Here is a 23,401-nt window from a genome sequence, read left to right on the forward strand (position 1 = left end):
CTCCCAGCACGCCCACCCTGCTGTGATTGCAGCCATGATTGCCGTTTGAAGAAGCACCCCGGATCACGATGGATCCATAACAAGATCTCCTTATCATGCCAGGAATGTTGGAAGCGTCTGGATCGTCAAGGTTCCATTTTTTCTCATCAGAGAAGCCAACGTTCTTCCCCCTATCCAAGGTCCCATGTTTGATGCTCCCTGGTGATCCCTTTTTTCTTTATGAAAGCCTTTTCCCGCAGATGACGTCTGATGGTTATTGCTCCGCAGTCTGTACCAGTAGGGACCACCCCGTGTCTTGACGGACAGCCCATCCATCCTCCGGCTCATTTTTTGTTGGGTAATGCTGAGGATCTTCCCAAAATGTAGCCATCAGGAGGGCTGACCGTGTCAATGCCTGATGGCTTTTATAACCTGTGGTCTTCAACCTTTCATCAGGTGAAAGAAACTATTTCACTTTATTATTATTTATTAATGACAAGTTCCATGTTTGATTTCCAACTCCCCCTTCTTGCTTTTGCATCTCGTAGCTCTAGTAAACCCTCGTTAAGGTCCTAATGTGCAAAATGAATATTCATTTTCTACCGCTTATCCTCACGGGGTGGGGGTGCTGGAGCCTATCCCAGCTGTCTTGGGTGGGGGGGGGTCCATCCTGGACTGGTGGCCAGCCAATCCCAGGGCACATATAGACAAACAACCATTCACACTCACATTCATACCTATGGACAATTTGGGGTGGCCAATGAAGGTAACTTGTTAATCTAGCAATGAACCTAGCATTACCTAGCATAACCTAGCAAGCCGGAGTCCCTGGAGAGAATCCTCGCATGCACGGGAAAACATGCAAACTCCACACAGAGATGGCCGAGGGGGAATTGAACTCGGGTCTCCGAGTCTCGCCGTGCAGCCAGCTGCTGCTGCTGATGACCTGATGGCTTGCTGTCAGTATTTAGCAACAACGAAGGAGACTTCATTTGTCCATGGTAAAGAGTGCTAATGAAGAAAATACATTGTCTTGTCTGTGCTGTTGAAAGGGCTCGAGAAAGGGAAGGAATACAACTAGCAGCCCTCCATTTCGAAGGCCGTGGCTGGGGAGTAGCCTGCCACTGCTCACCATATGAGGGATGTATTCTCCTTAGAAAAGGACTTTCTCTGTAGTCTTGTAGAGTTAGTCTTTCTGTTTCTGCTGTTTTTTTTCTTTAATTGTTTTCTTAATTACACCTTCTTATTTATGACTTTATTTCCAGAATATTCCAACTTTTCAAATGTGTTTTTCTTTTCCCCAATGTTCCGACTTTAATATTTCCAGTATGCTGCTGAAATGCCAAAATGTCCCTTCCCCACACTGGAGCGTTGCAGTGGAGGCCTGTGGCCACCAGGGGGCAGGATGCACACAGCAATGGCGGCCGTGTGGAGCCAGAAAAGCACAGCAGGGAAGTTTGATGAAATCAAGGAAAGCAAACATTTGCAGTCTCTGCTGCCTGATAAGAAGAGCAAAGCTTTTTGGGTGGAAATGAAATGAATCCAGATGTTTCTCCACACTCCACTCCACATTTGTGCTTCCTTCTGCCGTCAATGTTGATGCTTTCTAAAAGGCTAATGTGGAATGTGCCGCCCATCAGCCTTAATGTGCACTCTTGGTGTTTGCAGATGAAGGCTGAACCAGTGCCTTAGTGCCTCGGAGCCAGGCACTGCACATACGGGAGACGGGGTGCTGCTCCCGTTCTGGCCAGGCCACGTGGCGGCAGCTGGACTGGACCAGTGGACTGTTGGACTGGTTGGTGGTCAGTCATTATTTATTATTATTATTATTATTATTTCAGCAACAGCGTCTTCCTTCTGTATTTATGGGGGGGGGGGGGTCTGAGGCCAGAGCTTATCAGGCTCACCCTGGGGGTCTGGATGTTAAAAAAACCTCAGCGTGGCCAAGTACGTCCATCTACACAGCGCTATCACAAATCAAAGTCTAACCAGCCCGGGTGCTGTGTGTGAGTGACGGGAGGAAAAGCTCTGACTGGTTTGTCCTCCAAATACGCAGAAATACAGTAGTTACTGAGGAACTGATGGCTAAGGCACATACATTTAGAGTAGTTACTGAGGAACTAAGACATCACGCCTTCAAGCATCTCCACCCGCCGCCTCGTCACGTCAGCGTTCATCTTTGATCACCTTCTACGCGTGTCTTATTTTTAGCTTAGCATTTCATCGTCACTCTGTCCTCCGTCTCGTCTTTTCTGCAGCTCCGTAGGGCTTTTTGTTTTGACAGGAAGACATAAAAGCACAATATCTTTTCCAGCAAAATATCCATATGATAACCGTTTATGTTCATGGGATAACGTTGGTGCTTTCATACTAAACAACCACTTTGGCAAGGGGCGGGGCTTGGGGCAAAGCTGGATCCGGGTTTCTTCCCCTACGAGACCTTGACATGGGGCGAGGGACAACACCCCAAACTCAACTCTGGAAGAAAGCAAAGCCCAAGACATCTCCACCCATCGCTCGTCTTCGTGAGCAGCAAAGCCAAAGAAGGATGCGTCACGTACAAACGAGAAGTATCGCTCGGTAACGGACGATGGCGTGTAGCTCGCCATCTTCCACTTCCTGCAAAGAAAAAAGCAGCAAAGTAAGACAAAAGCGTGCAGAGTCGCCGGCGTGTTCTTTGTGTTGGACGCCGCCGCCGGCCGTCGGCCTTTGCCCGGCTTTGAGGAGGACACAATGGAGCAGAAGGAGCGGCGGATAAAGCCTCTCAGGAGCTTTGAAGGAGTCGGAGGCAGCAGAGAAAGAAAAGGTGAAAGGAGTTATTGACGCTGGAACAATGTTGAGCTGTGGGAATTGGAAACAAACAGGCGGCTTTGCTGGCCAGCCAATAAAAACACGTCTTTGGTCGCCGACTGCTGCCTTCCACGCCGTGAAGGCGTCTTCTGTCCAGCCGCCGTCCGGACGCTCTATGGCTTCTGGTCTTCATTAGATCAAGTAACTTGGCTTGAGGAAAAACCTCTGAAGGCAGCAATGAGGCGCTGATGATGTGGCTATCATATGGAAGACGACGTGAGGTCACGTAGCGCCTTCTACACCACGGCGAGTAAAACCTCGGCCAGATGATGTCCTGCGTGTCCTTCACTCGGAGCCTCATCAGGACCGTCGTCTGCTCCGGTGCGGCGTCCGAGGGGATCTATTGGGGTGTCCAACAAACCACCATCTGCCCTCCACCATTTACCGCCACACGTCTGCCGCGCGTCCTCCTTCCCTTCGTCCCCGCGCGCCACCTCCATCACGGCGCCACCTGCTGCACTCCTGGTGGAGGTCTCTCCAGAGAGTCGGACTACTTCTGCTTTCCACTTTGACAGCCCAGCTATGGCGGCGGCACCACATGCGGACCGCCCCCTACACCCGTCTCTTTCCAGCGGCCGCACTTGATGCTAACGAGAGCCGACGGCGAGTGTTGGGAAGGGCGCTAACAGCTGGGTGCTAGCGGCGGCCCTGAAGGACGCTCCACAAGCAGAGAAGGAAGCTCAGGTGTCAAATGCAACAGCTGCTTCCTCTCTGACTTTGTAAACAAACGAAGCCCAGAGCTGAAACGGCGCTTCGTGCATCAGGGCATATCATAGCAATCCCCAGGCAGCGGGCCAATAGGAGCCCTGCGGCTGTGGGAACACGCCACGTATGGAATGGACCACCTCAAACGCTCAAAAACTCAATTCTTAGGTTGTTACCCCCCCATGCCCCCCCATGTCTCATGAAGAAAAAAAGCAGTGCTTCGTCTCCACGGAAACGACCCGCCTGTATTTCCAGGGACGCCATTTTTAAAATAGCGTCTGGCTCCCTAAAACAAAGACCTTTTAAGGCCTTTGGGCCTGAAACGTTTCCGTGTGGATGACGGTTCTTCTCCGACTGCCTAACTGGTCATCTGGGTCGAGCTACAGCGCCACCCGCCACATTACCTGGGAATTAATTTCGAGGTGGCCGACACCACGCAGGGCCTTCAGTCCGCTCTCATTCCAGACGACATCTCTGTAGGACGTCTCACTCTGATGGAAACGTGATAAAGGACGCCTTCTTGCTGAGGAAAATGGATAGCCCCAAAGCAGACGCCATCTGCAGCCTCGTCAGGACAAACGGTGAAGGTTTCCCCGAACATGCCCCCCGTGACTCCGAGATTTATGAGCGCCAGCCACATTCCGTGTTCGGAGCGCTGGAGCCGTGATGAATGTCCGACTCTGCACGTCCGGCGGTCGGCTAAAAGGCGAGCAGGAATCACAGGTGGGAAGGACGCGAGGGCACAAGTGTTTACACGTGTTACACAACTCCATTGCTCATGAGTACAATGGCAGCAGATCTGCCAAGGTCAATCCAACATTTGGGTGCTTCGTTCCACTTCCTCCTCGTGCTGGTGACTGGGAACAAACAGGAAGCACCAATGCGTGGACCAAAACCCACCAACTAAGGAAGGAACTGAAGATGTGGTGAGCAATCAGAAGCCCCAGTAGCTAACCAACGACTGAGTCCAAGTCATCCATAAAACGTGGCCACCAAAGAACCAAGACCAAGACTGAGCTGGAAACAAAGAATATTCCCAAAAGCGTTGAATGACCTGAAAACTGCACCAGTGGTCCAACTACCTAGAAAATGAGTAAACAAACCCAAAAGCTCCCTGCTTCCCATCCAGTGGAACGTTGAACAAACAAAAGCAGGAAGAGGTGCCGAGTCTGGAAGATCTGGAAAGCTCTGTGTGCTTTGTAGCTGCTCTATAGGAGTCCACATCTCAGGACAAAGGCCCAACACCAGCGTCACGCTAGGTACTAGTACTAGTACTAGCTAGTACTCTAGTACTTCATGTGTGGCGCTGCCCGCTGGCAAAGTATGTGCAGCGACAGTAACATGCTGCTGCGGCAGGAGTGAACCCCTTCACGGACAACACAATCACCTCAGGTCACATGACCTGTGAGGTTGCTAACATACATAAGATAACGATTATGATTATGATAATTATACGTGGAAGTGTGGTCGTCTCCTCATTGGAGTAAAAATAGAAAGTGCGGGAAGCAGGAAGTGTTGATCCCAAAGCGAGAGAGACAAGTTGATCCAGCATGGCCGCCTCCCAGCGTGCTAATCTACATGCTATATGTCTTGATATTTATTTAGCATTTTGGGGCGGAAATCCCACATTATCCCGGGACACGGTCTACTTCAAGAAGCGGGAGCAAATCCTCTCCGGGAGGAAGCTTTTCCTCCGCCAGCGATGTCTGCGGCGGTGACGGCAGATTAGGTTAATCTTCAGCGTGTTAGGGGCCGGCGCCACGCTTGTCACTGAAGGCGGGGGCTACCTGCCGCGGACTTCCTGGGCAGATATGGCGTGATGCCTTCATGCTGGGGGCGGCGTGGAGGATGGGGTTTCACAGGGTAACGAGTTCACTGTCGGCTGTCGGGATGAAACGCCGATGGACCGCCAACATGCTGCTGTCGGACGCGTCGGCGGGAACGCATGCGGCATATCGTCCCCGATGTTCATCGCTTCCGAGGAGAATATTTCCCCAGCAATTAAGGCGGAGCTTTAAAAGTAGCTTCCCTGGGGCGGCCAAGATCACGTGCCACACCGCAGGGACAACAAAGGATGCAACGTGGGAAGAGGATACGAGCTAGCTTAGCTTAACGTATAGATAACCCCCCCCCCCCCCCACACACACACACATGCATTCCTATGGACAATCTGGAGCGGCCAATGAAGCTCCACACGGAGATGCCAAGTGAAGATCCCAACCCAGGTCTTCCCATCTCCTGACTGTGTGGCCTCCATGCCAACCACTCCACCACCGTGCGGCTAGTGTAAAGGCCTGGTTAGGATCCCGTTAGGAACGTGAGGGCGTGTCGGAGGGCGTGTCGGAGGGCGTGTCGGAGGGCGTGTCGGAGGACGTGCGGACCTACCAAAGAGGCGTTGCTCCTAATTGGCTTAGTGACGGCCTTGACAAACGAGGCTTAGTGGCAAACGAACGCATTCATTGGATCAGTTCCGCTCGTCTTTCGCTCGACTCCCGCTCGTCTTCTGCTGACAGCAGCGCTTTTATGGGACTCGCCTGGCAGGGAGTATATTTCTAGTATTTCTGGTATTGTCAGGCACATCCACAATGATATGATATGATGGGATGTTTCCCTCCATCCAGTTTGCCTGTCGGTTGTTTGTCCGGGTGACCAGTCAGCTGGGATAGGCTCCAGCATACCCACCACCCTGGTGAGGATAAGCATGGATCGAACTCACTAGCGCGCTGCTAATGCTAGTGCCGCTAATGCTAGTGCTGCTAATGCTAGCGCTGCTAATACTGTTTACACTCATTCTGTTCTCCAGTCATGGTCACATGGGCACAAGACCCCAGAGGGCTGTCCTGGGCTATGCCTGGTGGGACCTAGTTGGGGGCCCCGGGGTGCCCCGGTACCACTGTATAAAATAGCAGCAGTGCTCCAGTACCTTCTCACTTCTCTCTGGAAGTCAACGTACTTCCAAATAACTTTGGTCTTGGGGGGGCGGGGGGAGCCGTGCACCAGAGCTTTCAAGCTAAACTTCCCTTTAAAAATAGCCTAGGAGTCTCAGGGACAGTTTACAGGCTGCCCAAGAACACGCTTATTGTTGACATGAAATATGATGATGTAATGTAATATACATGTCATGTATAGAAAGGTTTAGTCCAATAGCAGCGCTGGATGAGCCCCCCCCCCATTCCCACAGACTGCCGCCTCCTATTCTTTCCTTTTTCTTTCCGACCCGAGGCCGGCTTTGATGGCGCCGTTAAATATTGAGCGTGCATCCATATTTCACGGGCCGAGCCCACACCAGCGGGGTCAGAGGTCAACCTGGTAAAGATGGGAGGGGAGCACGCCGCTCCTAATTGGCCCAACCTAATCTCCTTTCCCAGCGCCACGGCCTGACCTCCTCCGGTGGGGCCGACCCCGTCCCACGCTCAAAATGAACATGGACACCCAGCATGGTGATGATGATGGTGATGATGATGATGATGGTGATGATGCCTTCTATAACAGCATATTTTCATAATCCCGCCATGCAGCATGCCTGCCGCCATTTCTTTAGTTTTCTTTCTTTCTGGTAATATCTCAACATGTAAAAATGAATTTTTCAACCATATGCTGCAGATATGACATCATAATATTGGGACTTTATTCTGGGAAAATCTTGTAATATGAATATGATGGATATATGTAACATTATATCAAATTTGGACTGCCCTGCTTATTCTGTGCCTGGCGGCGTGGCTGAGGTTGTAGAGGTTGCTGGTTGGATTCCCGGTCAGTGAATAGATTCCGTTCCCTCTCCATTGGCATCGCTAAAGATGGTTGCCACCAACTTCCTTGGTTATCCTTCGTCCTTCGCTAATGCTGACGTACGTGATGGAGAGGCCGTCACCACGGCAACCTGAAACAGTGTTGCATCTCCCTCCTAATTTGGCTTTCGCACCCCCCCCCCCCAATAATTCATGGCGGCCTCGGCTTGACGAGGGAATGAAATGGGCGGCGACAAGAGGCGGGACGAAGAAAAGCGACGGCGGGAAGGCAGAGCGAGCAGCCGAGCGGGCGGGAAGCCTGAAGGCCGAAGGGGGGGCCGCCCGGGTGACGACGAGGGGGAGGCGGAGCAGCAGCCGCTCGTAAATTCTTCCAAATTAGCCGAGCTGTCATTTGGCGTACGAGCTCCTACTTCCTCTTTGCCTCCTTCGGCGTCGTCGTTCCGCTCTCCGCTGGCCTCGGAGGACGGGAGTCCTGTCTGAATATTCATTGGCCTCATTTGCATATCACACAGATGGCGGGAAACAGATGCTCGTTACGGCGACTGTCAGTCCTCCAAAAATCTGCTTGGGTGACAAAACAAATAAAGTTACACGGGAGGATGGCGAGGATGGCGAGGATGGCGAGGATGGCGAGGATGGCGAGGATGGCGAGGATGGCGAGGATGGCGAGGATGGTGCGGCGCAACAAACGCTTTGTCTCCTGGAAAAGGTCCCGCCCTTTGGACCGTCACGTCTGTCCTGTCGGGACGTCCCGTATGAGATGGCGTGCGGCGGCCTGACGTGTTCCTAGCATGTTGCTCCTGTATTTTCATCACATCGCGTTAGCATCCCCGCCTTGCTAATAGGAAGCGGAGGCCAGCGTCAACATAGAATATCATAAGGTCAGACAGGGTGCTTCCTCCTGAGCTAACAGCCTTCCTGTATATCTTATTGGAAAGGGTTAGCAAAGGTGTAAAATGGCCGCCACTGAAGGAAAAATGTGTGGAATTGAACGAGTGCCAGCGTAGTGTTGATTCCCGAGAGGCGGCTGGCTCGTTTGAGTGCCTTTTTTTGCCCTGATGAAAAGTGTAGTACATTTGTGAGTTGAAAGGCGGCGTCCTTCAAGTTTGACAGTCCTTGGTGTATTTTCATATTTTCATATTTTAAACGCGCCATACGCCGGCGTTCGCACGGTACAGCGTGCCATGAAAGGACGCTAATGTGCTGTCACGCTTTCATATCGCTGCCTTTTCATCACGCTCACAAACCAAAACCATGAAAGACACCACGCCGCTGCTTCTTATTTGGCGTGGTTTAATTTTAGAACATCAGCAGACGTTGTTGACGTATGCAACTCACTCCCGTTGTTTGCTTTCCTAGCAAAAACATAAGAGCTAGCATATTGGGAGAAGAGCTGCTGTCCAAGAACAAAAACACTTGACAGTAGCTTAGACCGCACGGTGGACGAGTGGTTAGCACGAAGGCATTATATACGTATATATAACTTGTGGGGTCTTTTGTGACCTCTTGGGGTCATTTTGGTCGGCCCGCCGCTCCTGGGAGGGTTCACCACTGGTCCATGTTTTGGCCATTTGTGGGTAATGGCTCTCCCTGTGGTTGGCTGGAGTCCCAAAGCTCACTCCATTCCCTTAAGTTGTGTTTAACAGGAGAACAATCACTTTTTTCACATCAAGCTTGTGACTATTAATATTAACCCTTAATAAGATCAAGTTTCATTCCCAAAATTGTCCAAAAAGTGTTGTCATGGACTAATATTGACATTTCTTTCATCACCTGGAACATTGAAGTGGGATCAGGAAGGGATCAGGAAGGGATCAGGAAGGGATCAGGAAGGGATCAGGAAGGTGGCAAGTCTTTTCGTCTTGGCTGATTTTGTCCGTGTTCCTCGTCTGCGGTGATGAAGAAGCATCTCCACAAAAGAATGCTATTTGTTTGGCCGCGCCCTCAATAAGCGCCTCTTTTGTGAGGACGTGATCTCTCCGTCAGGCGGACGCCAGCGCCGCTTCTCCGGCCCGCACAAGAACAATGAGGCCTGAGGAGAAGGTAGATGTTTGATTCTTCAGCCTGGAGGGGAGATTGAGGCCGGCGGCCCCTCCAGGCTGAGGGCTTTCTCATCTTGACACGCCGCCCGAGCACAAAGGCCACGGAAGTCGGAGCCGGGAGCCCCGTTGCCACCGGCGATACGGTCTGGGGATCAATGAGCACGGTGAAGGATAATCACGGAGGCTCTCCTTCTTCTTTTTCTTCTTCTCCTTCTCCTCCTTCTCCTTCTCCTTCTCCTTTTCTACATTGGTACTACACTTGTAGGTCAGAATGTTTTAACAGCAGAATACTACATTGGTACTACAGTTGTAGGTCAGATTGTTTTAACAGCAGAATACTACATTGGTACTACAGTTGTAGGTCAGATTGTTTTAACAGCAGAATACTACATTGGTACTACACTTGTAGGTCAGAATGTTTTAACAGCAGAATACTACATTGGTACTACAGTTGTAGGTCAGATTGTTTTAACAGCAGAATACTACATTGGTACTACAGTTGTAGGTCAGATTGTTTTAACAGCAGAATACTACATTGGTACTACAGTTGTAGGTCAGATTGTTTTAACAGCAGAATACTACATTGGTACTACAGTTCTAGTACTTATGACCAAAGCATCACAGGTCCCCTTTAAATGAGCAAAGTTAGTTTGATTGATGTTAGTATTTTAGGTGTCCCTGATGGTCTTTCCTGTCAATCAATGTCTAATCAATAAGGGACATCACTGCCTGGATGGACGAGGCCCTGGACCACCAACCCCCCTCCTGCTGCGTGTGGAGGAGTCAAGGAACCAATAGCGTGGCTGTGCTGATGGATCAAAGTCACCTTGCGCTGCACTGACCGCTCATTAGACTGTGGGGGGGGCACGCCAACCTTTGACCCCCGCTCTGCCAGGTACATTTGTCCTGTTGGCCCATAAATTAATGAGCCGCCGCCGCCGTGTTTGTGCTTGCCTTGACATGCTCTTACTTTGAAGGGCAACATGACGTATGATGAAAGGGTCAGCGGGATGACCTCCAGTCACCTTGGATTTATTTTCCTTTTCTTCTGGCTTATTTAGAAAGTAATACACGGTAATTAGCAGAATACACTTATTTTGAAGGGCCTTTTATTGCCCAGTTTGTTTGTTTTATTCATGAAAGCCTCGACTCGTCCTTTTTACCTCCAAGGTCCAGCATCCATCAGGGCCCACCAGACCCCTGCATGACCCACCAAGGACTTAGCTTACTTTTACACTTGCATGATCTCAATGAACCACCAAGGACTTAGCTTACTTTTACACTTGCATGACCTCAATGACCCACCAAGGACTTGGCTTACTTTTACACTTGCATGATCTCAATGAACCACCAAGGACTTAGCTTACTTTTACACTTGCATGACCTCAATGACCCACCAAGGACTTGGCTTACTTTTACACTTGCATGACCTCAATGACCCACCAAAGACTTGGCTTACTTTTACACCTGCATGACATTTATTTGGACCCCAAAACATATTTGTTGTTGAATATTTCAACTCCATGCTAGTAATACATCTATTTATTTTGTTGTTAGAAATAGAGTTTTTTTCCTCTACATTTTAAAGATTTTATTCTTGTAAAATTACAACTCCTTTTATTTTGACATCTCTTTCAATTTTCATGCTGTAAATGTTTGTCCCCTTGTCCCCTTGACCCCTTGACCCCTTGGCCCCTTGGCCCCTTGGTCCCTTGGCATTGGGGTGGCAGGTGGTAAAAACTCACTTCTGCTATTTTCCTCCAAAGTATTTCCAGTCCTTCTTAGGTGGTCCATCATTGAAAGTGGTAGAGGATGGTAGATGGTAGATAGTAGATGGTAGAAGACAGTAGATGGTAGACGGTAGAAGATAGTAGATGGTAGAAGATGGTAGTGCAGTTGTAGCGAAGGGACCTGGGGGGGGTCATGTGTACTCTGACACGCCCCCAATAGCACCAAAGCATTGAAGGTGGATGGAAGTCTTCATTCACGTCATGTTCACCTTGTCAGTGAAGTGTCCCCCCCCAGCATCCTATTGATCCAACATCCTACAGCCCCCCCCACGTGCCTTCCATGTAAAAGAGCTGTATAAAGCATCTACATCTCATCTTAATTAGATATTGAAGTCCATTAATTAAAACATTATCTCTGGAAAAACACGAGGGGGCCGACTGACGACTTAATCGATGGGATGGAGGGATGCTGGCGGCTGTGAGGGAGGACAGTTAAACACGCGCACAAACACATGTATAGAGACTGGGGGCTGGGGGGACTGGGGGGCTGGGGGGGCCGTGGTGAGCCAATTGACTTGTTTAAGAGGATTTGAGCTTTTTTGTGTGCGACTGGCGGCTGGACACGAAGTCAATGAGCTTTAAAGTGCTACTTTGTTGCTGAATGTCATCAGACAAGCAACATGGCCGCACTCAAAAGACGCTCCATTGTCCCAGGTGCCATTCAAATGGACAGGCCCAGCTTAACCCCCCCATCCTTTCTTTTGTCTCCAGAAGTATCCCATTCCCAGAGAAAACATGTCATTCATCACAAGTGGATGCTAACTTCCATACACGGAGATACCCCCCCCAAATGTACAGCAAGGGTGCCCCCCTTTTGACCCGGTCAGGCCCAGTCCACGACTGCAGTGAGAAGTAAAAGTGAAACCTGAATGCAGTAAAAGTACTAAAGTAGGATTCCTAATGAATAAGTGCAACATCTGAGCTAACAGGTTCATTCATCAAAAGCATTCCTTGGTGGAATCCCACATTCCTGCAAGCTCCAGCATTTCCCAGACTGGGCGCTTCCATCTGGGCAGCCCCCATTGGGCGGCCTTCTCCGAGTGAACAAATGATGCACCTGCAGCTTTTTGGGGTCTCCGCGGCCCTGATTCCACTTTCCAGAGCAGCCGTGCGGGGCGGCTAATTGCCGGCGCCTTCAAATATTTGCTTTTATTAATGTGGCCTGGCGCTCAAATCCCTCTCAACATGGCTGCCATCTGCTCCTCCCTAAAAGGAGGCGCGTCATCAAGATGGATCATGTCGTGTGTGGTGAAGTGTCAATGGAGGCAAAACGCACAACGTCTTGAAGGGCGGGGCCAGGGGCCACCCGGGGGCTGCCGCCCGGGGGCTGCCACCCGGGGGCTGCCGCCCGGGGGCTGCCGCCCGGGGGCTGCCACCCGGGGGCTGCCGCCCGGGGGCCGCCCCCTAATGAAAATGAATGTTCCGCTTGGAGCGGCTACAATTCCATGGGAAGCACGACATGCCAGGGGTTGTCCTCCAGGCTCTTGGTTTACGATGGTGGGATGGAACCACCAGGAATGCCACCCAGCTCCTCTTTCTATGTCATGCCGAGGGGGGGGGGGCTTGTGGGTATCCATCACCCGCAAGCCACATGAGACGCCCCCCCACAAATCTCCCTTGTTTTGTTTGAGGTACTGTAACAGAATACTTTGGTACTTTATGCTCACCAACATTTGACTTTCCCAGCTTTGGGAACTGCTTTGGCAAATACGCCATCATTATGACTATTCCCAGTTCGGCCACTAGGGGCGGTGCAGGGAGTCTCCCTCAGTAGAAGTACTGACTCCACTTCCTCATTCTGCTGATGAAGGCCTGATGGAGATGAAGACGTTGCCTGCACGTCTCATTGATTGATTCCTGTTTCAACAGGTGAGTAACCATTTCAAGTATCATCAAATATACAAGTATACATATACAAGTATATACAAGTATATACAAGTATAAAGTATTAATATCCTAATATGCTCTGTTTCTGTGATGTTTGTGGAATATAACACCAGTGGTGTTCTGGCTACATTTGAACATTCCGATATTCCCGCTCGTTGGTGTCTCTGATGAAGAGAAATTGTCCTTTTGGCTCCAGACTTTGATGCAATATTGATACAATGTTGATGTTCATATGATTGTGACTTTTATATATTTGGTCATGTTTGCACTTTGTTGTCTCAGCCTTCCTCTTCCTCACTCATGTCCTCACTCATGTCCTCACTCATGTCCTCACTCATGTCCTCACTCATGTCCTCACTCATGTCCTCACTCATGTCCTCACTCAGTGCCAGGAGCGGCCATATGCTGTTTGATGCCTCAGTATGCACCATGAAGACATATTTGCTTATTCATGCTAAATTGTCTCATTTTAGGAAGAAAGTGTGAGCTTATGTTTGAAGAATTCCACGTGATAAATAATAAGAACAACTTTTGTATGTCCGTGTTTATTGATGCAATGTCGGTCCATTCTGCTGAAGAAGGCTTGATGGAGAAGACATCGCTTGCGTGTCTCATTGACTGATTCCTGTCTTAGCAGCCATGACGCCAACCACGACGCCGACCACGACACCGACCACGACGCCGACCACGACGCCGACCACGACGCCGACCATGACGCCGACCACGACGCCGACCACGACGCCGACCACGACGCCGACCACGACGCCGACCACGACGCCGACCATGAACAGCAGAACTCTAATCCGTTGACGGGAGGCCACCCTGAGACCTGCCCCACCAACACCATGAACAGAGTGAGTCCTTCTGTCAGTCATTCAGTGTCTTGGTCTCGGTGGGTGGAGGCGGGGCTGCTTGCATACACATAGAGTGCAAGGTGACGTGTAGAAGTTCAACTAGTAAATTCCAATATCTAGATTTAGAAAAAGTATTTAGAAAAAGTATGACCAAATATTCCATCCATGAATATTGAATACTACATTGTGGAAATTGACTCCTGGCTCCTCCGGGTCTGGAAGCAACTATCCACGATAGACGAGGGATGATTTGGGTTGTTGGCGTGTGCTTCAACGCTGCAGGGCGAGTCCCAGAGTCCAATCCAATGAGTTTTTCTTCTTTGACCCGGGTTTACTGTCCTTCATGTCGTCTTTCTTTAATGTGCTCGTTTCCTGCTGCTGTGTGCTGGTCTCGTCTTTCTTTTTCTACTTCCTGTCTTGTTACTGCCGCTTACTTGTGACGCAGACCAGGTGGTGACAGAATACATTGGAATTCAGCTTTATTGCTGACGTCACACGTGAAGCCCGCCGCGTCACGTGCTAGCTAGGGCTGCTCGTAAGATGATGATGTCGCATCGCTACCATGCCTGGAGCGTGCAAAGTGCAAAAGGTTTGGCGGAGACCTCCGTGGCGTCATGGCGGCGGCTTGGCGCGCGTGCCCGAATACAGTGCACCCTGCTGGGTCACGCTCTATGCTCTGCTCCTCCTCTGCTCCTCCTCTGCTCCTCCTCTGCTCCTCAGTGGCGCGCTAGTAGCCACGTCAGGTGGTTGTGTTTATTGATGAGCAGTATCTGTTTCTACCTGTCAGGACGAGAGTGCTGAGGCAGCAATGAGAGGATTCCATTCCTTTCTTTCTAAATCATTTCATTCCAAAGTTGGCACAGTTGAAGGAAGGAAACATCTTACTTCATTCCTTCATTCAACCTCCCTTACTTCCTCTTTCCTTGTTTACGTGAGGGCCACGCCATGAATTATTAGCAGCCAACATTGAATTCATTTGGTCTTCTTATCTTAGCCTCGCCTTTGCTGCACTCTTACTGCATTTGTCAGCTGCCTCTGTTTCATTTCTGGCTTATCACTTTCTCATTAAGCTCCTGGAGTCTTGGAGGGCCATGCTGGTCTTGGCTCGTGACAGCATTCACTGACATTTGTGTTCTACGGAACGTCCGCGTGCAGGAGAGAAACATGTCCTGCTTTATGTTCATCATTTGACTGTCATAAGGAGCAGGAAATAAGACAGGAACAAAACACCCGTGTGGTTGGTGTTCCCTCGTGTTGGATCGTGTTGGCTGGTGTTGGCTCGTGTTGGATCGTGTTGGCTGGTGTTGGCTGGTGTTGGCTGGTGTTGGTGTGTTTTCTTCTTGGAAACCCTTGGCAACCTTTCAATGTACTCTACTGAAATGACATGCAAAAAATAGCACCCCTATAGTCACTTTTATACTCCTATTAATGGACACAATAAGAGAAAATAAGACGTGATATATCCATTTTTTTCCAGGATAGCAAATGTCCTCCAGTGGCCATCTTGTCACATGACTGACACCTAGTGACCAGCTTAGAATACTACATACCTTACATTTGTATTGTACTTCATGGAGCTATATCTATGCTGTCAAATGCTACATTTAGCCTAGGAATACATGATATTTGGTTAAATTTGCACATTTTTGGAGTCATAATAGGCTGCTGGGAACCACAAAACAGCAAGGAAAGAAGAGTCAAAGATGGTGGTGGTAGTGGGATGGTCTGCTGGGATCAATGGAAGCATGAATTGTGCTGAAGGAGAATGTGGGCCCATCCAACACCCATCCAACACCCATCCATCACCCATCCATCACCCATCCATCACCCATCCATCACCAATCCATCACCCATCCATCACCAATCCATCACCAATCCATCACCCATCCATCACCAATCCATCACCCATCCAACACCCACCCATCACCCACCCATCACCCATCACCCACCCATCACCCACCCATCACCCATCCATCACCCACCCATCACCCACCCATCACCCATCCATCACCCATCCATCACCCATCCATCACCCATCCATCACCCATCCATCACCCATCCATCACCCATCCATCACCCATCCATCACCCATCCATCATCCATCCATCACCCATCCATCACCCACCCATCATCCATCCATCACCCATCCAACACCCATCCATCACCCATCCATCACCCATCCATCACCCATCCAACATCCATACGTTGTGTATGCATGATGAATGAGCAGCTCGCTGGCGTGGCCGTGACAAAGGTCACAAAGGTCACTCTGTGGGCGTCTGAAAGTGCCAACTCAGGAAAAGAGCATCTCTCGGACCTTCCAGTCTTCCAGAAAAAATCATTTTCTTTGTGATGAACCATGAAGTCCAGCACTGAGACACCATGAAGATGCTTCAGTCCAAACCAAATAGAAAGTAAAGCCAGTGGTGTGTCGGGACCAAGATAACATCAAGATGTCTAGGAGAATGCAGGAGCAGTAGCAGGAGCTAATGAGCTAGCATTAGCACTAGCGTTGTAATCTTGTACCACATACCATATCCACATCTCTCACCTCCACTTCCTCTAAGCTGCACATGAGATTGGAATTCAATGTGGCTGAAAGGTGGAGCTAATATCCATATGGAGTATGTATATGATTGATTTTTGGATATGCCATTTGGGAGGCGGAGGAGGCGGAGGAGGCGGAGGAGGCGGAGGAGGCGGAGGAGGGCTGTCGCACCGTGTACACAGCGCCATCGGGGGCGCCACTCACTAAATGATTCATGGAGTGTTTTCTTCTGCCTGGACTGACATTAAGGTGTGACCCACTTCTTCCACTCCTTGCCCGTTCATGTGGCACCAGCACCAGTGGGCGCCCACTAGGGGGCGGATGGCCATATTTCACCCTCGTGTTTTGCTGTTGTTTCCTGACTAATTTATCTCGACCTGCTTTCATGCGGCAAGACGTCATGTGACCCTGTGCGCCATTCCAGCGGTAAATGACATATTTATACCAACATACAGAAGTTCCTCCACGCGTCGGCAGGCATGCTCTCATGGATTTTAGGAAATATGATTGACATATACTATGAAATATGGTGTATTAATATGCATGTGCTGTAGAGAAACTGTCTGTCTATGCTGGACCAATGAAAACCTCCCATTCATCAGTAAGGCTACCGGTAGATCGCCAGCTGGTTTGGGTGGATCGGGTAAACGCCACGTTGACGTTAAGCTCCCCTCCTGATTGGCTCTTGCTGACCCGCAAACGTTACCCGTTCACTGGTAGCGGCTAACGTGAACTGCGGCGCTAACGTTGGGAAGACATGGAGTGGTTAGTGCGCAGGCCGCACAGCTGGGAGACCCGAGTTCAATTCCACCCTCGCCATCTCAGTGTGGAGTAAATACTCCAAATGCAGGCCGTACTTCTTGTTAACCTTTGGGAGGCACGTCGTCCATCAGCGCCGTCGGCGAGCTGCTTCCGATCCACGCCGTCGCCATCCCTCCTCAGCGCCCTCCGTCTGCACATTGCATCACACCTTATTGATCATAGGGACGTTTCCACGGCAACCACCGGCACCTTTCCATGTATTTCACGGACGCATGTGGCTCCAGCGTGGACATGGAAGTCCCTTTGTGATGCGTGGCTGAAGGTTGGCGGCGATGCCTTCACTGACATGCTCAGTCAGGGGTCGGGAACCTTTGGGACTATTTCCATAGAGCCGGAGCACATTCTTGGAACATGGAATACAACTACAGGTGTGCAAACGTTTTACACTTGATTCTTTGGACCAAACAGATGCTTCCACTGATGCTTCCACTGATGGTTCCACTGATGGTTCCACTGATGGGTCCACTGATGGGTCCACTGATGGGTCCACTGATGGGTCCACTGATGGTTCCACTGATGGGTCCACTGATGGTTCCACTGATGGGTCCACTGATGGGTCCACTGATGGGTCCCACTGATGGGTCCACTGATGGGTCCACTGATGGGTCCACTGATGGTTCCACTGATGGGTCCACTGATGGGTCCACTGATGGTTCCACTGATGGGTCCACTGATGGGTCCACTGATGGGTCCACTGATGGTTCCACTGATGGTTCCACTGATGGGTCCACTGATGGTTCCACTGATGGGTCCACTGATGGGTCCACTGATGGGTCCCACTGATGGGTCCACTGATGGGTCCACTGATGGGTCCACTGATGGTTCCACTGATGGTTCCACTGATGGGTCCACTGATGGGTCCACTGATGGTCCCACTGATGGGTCCACTGATGGGTCCACTGATGGTCCCACTGATGGTCCCACTGATGGGTCCACTGATGGGTCCACTGATGGGTCCCACTGATGGGTCCACTGATGGGTCCACTGATGGGTCCACTGATGGTTCCACTGATGGGTCCACTGATGGGTCCACTGATGGTTCCACTGATGGGTCCACTGATGGGTCCACTGATGGGTCCACTGATGGTTCCACTGATGGTTCCACTGATGGGTCCACTGATGGTTCCACTGATGGGTCCACTGATGGGTCCACTGATGGGTCCACTGATGGGTCCCACTGATGGGTCCACTGATGGTTCCACTGATGGGTCCACTGATGGGTCCACTGATGGTCCCACTGATGGGTCCACTGATGGGTCCACTGATGGTCCCACTGATGGTCCCACTGATGGGTCCACTGATGGGTCCACTGATGGGTCCCACTGATGGTCCCACTGATGGGTCCACTGGTGGTTCCACTGATGGTTCCACTGATGGTTCCACAGATGGTTCCACAGATGGTTCCTCATAAGAGTATCTTGTCCTAAAATGACCTTTTCTTCTAACATTTTGACTTCATGAGATGATTCCATTTTTCTGCTGTCTAGTTAAATGATGTTTAGGGAATGTCCCCCAAGCCAATAAAACTAACATGTGCGCGCTGCAAATGTCCCCCGGGCTGCATTTTGGACACCCCTGTTTTAATGTAATTATTTGTGGATTGTGACACCCCCCCCCCATACGCGATATTAGGATGATTTCATAATACTGCACTGAAGCTACCCTAATTAGCTTTGATTGTTAGCGAGCTGCCAATTAAAGGTGGCAGGCGTCATCGCCGCTTCGCTCGACAGAACCTCGTTTAGAGCCGTGTTTGTGAGTGTGCATGTGTGAGTGTGCATGTGTGTGTGTGCGTGTGTGCATGTGTGCATGTGTGTGTGTGTTAGCTGCAGATTGCCTCTGAAAGCGTTTCCATGTGTGATTTCTTTGGCCCGTCTTCATCGCTTGTTGTCTTTTTTTAAAATTCCACGTGTTGCCCCCCCCAAGCCCCCCCGCCCCTGGACGCTTTTAGAGGTTACTGGGCCGGGTGGCGTTCTCTACCATCAGCATCCTGCATGTGAGTCCGTCCTTGCCCCCAAGGGTGGACGTACGTGGGCATGCGGTACTGTGGGCGTGTACCAGGTATAGCGTTGACGTTGTCTGGCTTCCGCCACGTTTCCTCTGATGGGAGACTTTGTGGAGAGATAGTATCTCGTTCACCGTGCAGCCTCCTCCATTTTGGATGGGGGTGCCCCTCTATGCTCGGCATTACGGTAATGATCCAGCAATGAAATGGAACGTTGAAGTCAGCCAAAAGGCGGCAAATAAAAGTATGTCTGAGAAGTTCATGCGGGGCGGGGCTCTTCCTTCTCAAGCTATCGTTGGACTAGCGCTCCTTGCGTGCTGCCATTCGAGTTGGGAGCACGCCAGCCGTAGAGCATCGTTAGACACTGCTCGTCACGGTGGCTCAACGCCGCCCCTTTAAAAGCAGTCATGGGAAAATGGAGTAAAAGTTCTGACCCACGAGGGGGGCGTGGACCTGGGCCGGCTTCGCTAGCCGTGATGGATATTGTCTTTATGAGCTAATCCACGACGAGGGCCGGCACGCCATTAGGCTTTATGGATGTCCGGCGTGTGGCGGCACACCACAACGCCATCAAAGTGGAGCGCTGAGGCCGAGTGATTTAGCGGCGCCATCGGGGCGCTCGGGCCTTTCACCTCCAAGGACGGTCAAGGTTAATGAGCGTGTCGCCGTCGTGCGCTCAAAGCGATGCATCATCACTTTTGGATGGGAAAGTGAAAATGTTGAAATTCCTCCATCTCGCCTCCCACGTCTTATTGGTTTACCGCAGCGGAGCAGCTTGCTAATTCCGCCTCTCTTCACGGCCCCCCCGGGGGCCATGGAACACGTATTTGCAGCTCTCTGCGGGCTTTGGAAGACTAGGCGGCATTAATAATTGCTAGAAAACATGAAAAAGCAGTAGGAAGGCTCGATGGCTGGTTGGATGGATGGTTGGATGGCTGGTTGGATGGATGGTTGGATGGATGGATGGATGGATGGTTGGATGGCTGGTTGGATGGCTGGTTGGATGGCTGGTTGGATGGCTGGTTGGATGGCTGGTTGGATGGCTGGTTGGATGGCTGGTTGGATGGCTGGTTGGATGGTGGCGACGCTGCTTGCTCAGCATGTTCCGCTCTGGTGGAGCTTCTGGAAGGTGGCGCTCCGTTGGACTGGGACCCCAACTCGCACGGGAACGTCATGGAAGAACGCTCATGTTGGCCTTCAGCTGCTTTCGCTAAACGTCTTCACGTCTTCATCTTTCATGGCCAAGCATCATCATCCTCACATCGTCTTCAACACCTGAAACAAAGATCCTCTATGTGACAGGAGCGCTCCGCTCTGTCTTAGGATCTCCTGCCAAGATATGCTAGTCAAAGATCCTCTATATGACAGGAGCGCTCTGCTCCTTTTTAGGATCTCCTGCCAAGATATGCTAGTCAAAGATCCTCTATATGACAGGAGCGCTCTGCTGCTTTTTAGGATCTCCTGCCAAGATATGCTAGTCAAAGATCATCTATATGACGGGAACACTACTGTTTTTAAACGTTTGTTCTTTCGGCTTTTCCCCGATTACGGCGTCGCCACAGCGGATCTTTTGATCGGACGTCAACAAGTCGTGCAATCGGGACGTGTTAGCGTCAGGTACGCTAACATACGCGTGAAGCCAGCGGTCAGCGTTTGATGGGAGTGATGCATGCTGGGACTATTCAGTCCCCCCCCCACCTTTTTCCAGGTCAGCGAGCCAAGCTGGAGGGAGGAAGCGATCGGTGAGCATATGGAAATGTCAGCGCGTCCCCGGGGAGGACACGCGGGCCGGCGCCGTGCTCCGGGCCGGCACGGGGCGGCCCAAAGAGGAGGGAAACTAATTGTGAGCGTTATTGATTGCCGCGGCCGATCTGCGGCGTCCGGCGGGCAAACAAGATGGATGGACTTGTCAGCTTGTCATCAGGCCAGCTTTGTTGACGCCGCGCCTCGGGGCGAGCGGCGCACCATCCAGGTTAAGTGAGGCGTCGCCTCGCCGCCGTCTTTGACTTTGGAGGACCGTCCCACTTTACCAAAGCACACACACTGTGTAGTACTGATGGAATACTAGCATGTACACACAGTACTTGACTCAAGGTAGTACTATTTGAGCCAGTTTAGCTTAGAAAATACTTTCCTTTAGTTTGACTTTCTTCTGGTAAAATGACAGCAAAATGACATCTTTTCATTTTTCTTATCTTATTGGAAAAGCTCTTCTTGGAGGAAGATGACTCTTTTATCATAACATTTTGGCTTGATTGTCTTAGACCCATGGAGGGATAAGCAGTACAGAAAATGGATGGATAGATGGATGATGGATGGATGGATGATGGATGGATGGGGGTATGGATGGATGGATGATGGATGGATAGATGATGGATGGATGGATGATGGATAGATGGATGATGGATGGATGGATGGATAGATGGATAGATGGATGGATGGATGATGGATGGATGGGGGTATGGATGGATGGATGATGGATGGATGGATGATGGATAGATGGATAGATGGATGATGGATAGATGGATGGGGTATGGATGGATGGATGATGGATGGATAGATGATGGATGGATGGATGGATGATGGATGGATGGGGTATGGATGGATGGATGATGGATGGATAGATGATGGATGGATGGATGGATGATGGATGGATGGGGTATGGATGGATGGATGGATGGATGGATAGATGATGGATGGATGGATGATGGATAGATGGATGATGGATGGATGGATGGATGGATGGATAGATGATGGATGGATGGATGATGGATAGATGGATGATGGATGGATGGATGGATAGATGGATAGATGGATGGATGGATGATGGATGGATGGGGGTATGGATGGATGGATGATGGATGGATAGATGATGGATGGATGGATGATGGATAGATGGATGATGGATAGATGGATGGGGTATGGATGGATAGATGATGGATGGATAGATGATGGATGGATGGATGGATGATGGATGGATGGGGTATGGATGGATGGATGGATGGAAGTGAGTTTTTCCTCTCAATACGTTTTTTGTCTCTTTATGGTTGAACTTCATTGTTGTTAAAGGACTGTGTTTCTCTGAGCCACAAGTGGCCCCCAGCCCACACTTTGGACACCAAAGCTGTGATGTGATCAAAGGAATATTTATTTTGGTTTGGCCTGCGTCTTCATCCCCTTCATGCCAAGATGGCGTCCTTGTCACGGCGCGCCTGATTGGTCGCTAATGCGTAGCAGCGGCGATAAACGGTGGCGACGCAGCGACTCGGGTATCGTACTCTGGTCACCCGGGCCTACTTTGGTGGAGAGGCTCCCCCTTAGCACCGCCCCAGCTAGCAGGATGCTTGACTGGCCTTCAACCAGCAGCGGCGGAGTGAGAAGAGATTTGAAAGGCAACAGATTACGTTGACTTCAGCACCGAGCTTAGGCCGCCATGACGCCCCCCCCCCCCCCCTCCCCCTATTTGGGACTAATGATGCATGTAATACCTGTCCTGGCCCGGGATGACGCGTTCTCCATCAAGACTAAGGGCTATTTGGAGAAGGTCCGTGTGGGCTGAACACATGTGCCATCTTGAAGTGCCAGCAATGACCCGCCCCCGACGGGAGGACGCGCTGTCCTCTCATCAGCATCGGCATCAGCATCAGCATCAGCATCAGCATCAGCATCGGCATCGGCATCGGCATCGGCATCGGCATCAGCATCAGTGTGGCATGGTGGACGCAACACAATTCCAAGAAAAAGAAGCTTTCATCCAACCTTTCATCCAACCTTTCATCCAACCGTCTTCATCTTGGCGTAGCTAAGATTTGACTCATGATAATACTAGACTCATCCACAATATGGATTATATTATTGATTTATGTTTATAATATGACTCTCCTTCTTCCATCATGCCTTAGAGGGACCTCTAGGGACCTTAGATGCTTTACACCCTTCTGACCTACAACTGTAGTACCAATGTAGTATTCTGGTGGTAAACCATTCTGACCTACAACTGTAGTACCAATGTAGTATTCTGGTGGTAAACCATTCTGACCTACAACTGTAGTACCAATGTAGTATTCTGGTGGTAAACCATTCTGACCTAGAACTGTAGTACCAATGTAGTATTCTGGTGGTAAACCCTTCTGACCTAGAACTGTAGTACCAATGTAGTATTCTGGT

The 23,401-nt window shown here is 50.4% G+C and overlaps 1 protein-coding gene and 1 long non-coding RNA gene across 2 annotated transcripts in view; both read left to right on the forward strand.

Moving 5' to 3' along the window:
• Nucleotides 1-1,340: 1,340 nt before the first annotated feature.
• Nucleotides 1,341-12,987, forward strand: LOC144894588 (uncharacterized). The gene is made up of 3 exons (XR_013625229.1): nucleotides 1,341-1,781; nucleotides 10,046-10,223; nucleotides 12,865-12,987. It is a non-coding gene; the product is annotated as an uncharacterized LOC144894588 (long non-coding RNA).
• Nucleotides 12,988-13,646: 659 nt separating this feature from the next.
• Nucleotides 13,647-23,401, forward strand: part of fstl4 (follistatin-like 4) — an 86,020-nt gene continuing 76,265 nt past the window's right edge. Inside the window, exon 1 of the mRNA XM_078787917.1 lies at nucleotides 13,647-13,859. The gene's annotated coding sequence lies outside the window, so the exon portion shown is untranslated. The remainder of the gene's footprint in view (nucleotides 13,860-23,401) is intronic.

The sequence above is a fragment of the Doryrhamphus excisus genome, linkage group LG21 (genome assembly GCF_037039965.1).
Source record: "Doryrhamphus excisus strain RoL-2023G ecotype Guam linkage group LG21, RoL_Dexc_Guam_v1.1, whole genome shotgun sequence".
In the NCBI taxonomy this organism is placed as follows: domain Eukaryota; kingdom Metazoa; phylum Chordata; class Actinopteri; order Syngnathiformes; family Syngnathidae; genus Doryrhamphus; species Doryrhamphus excisus.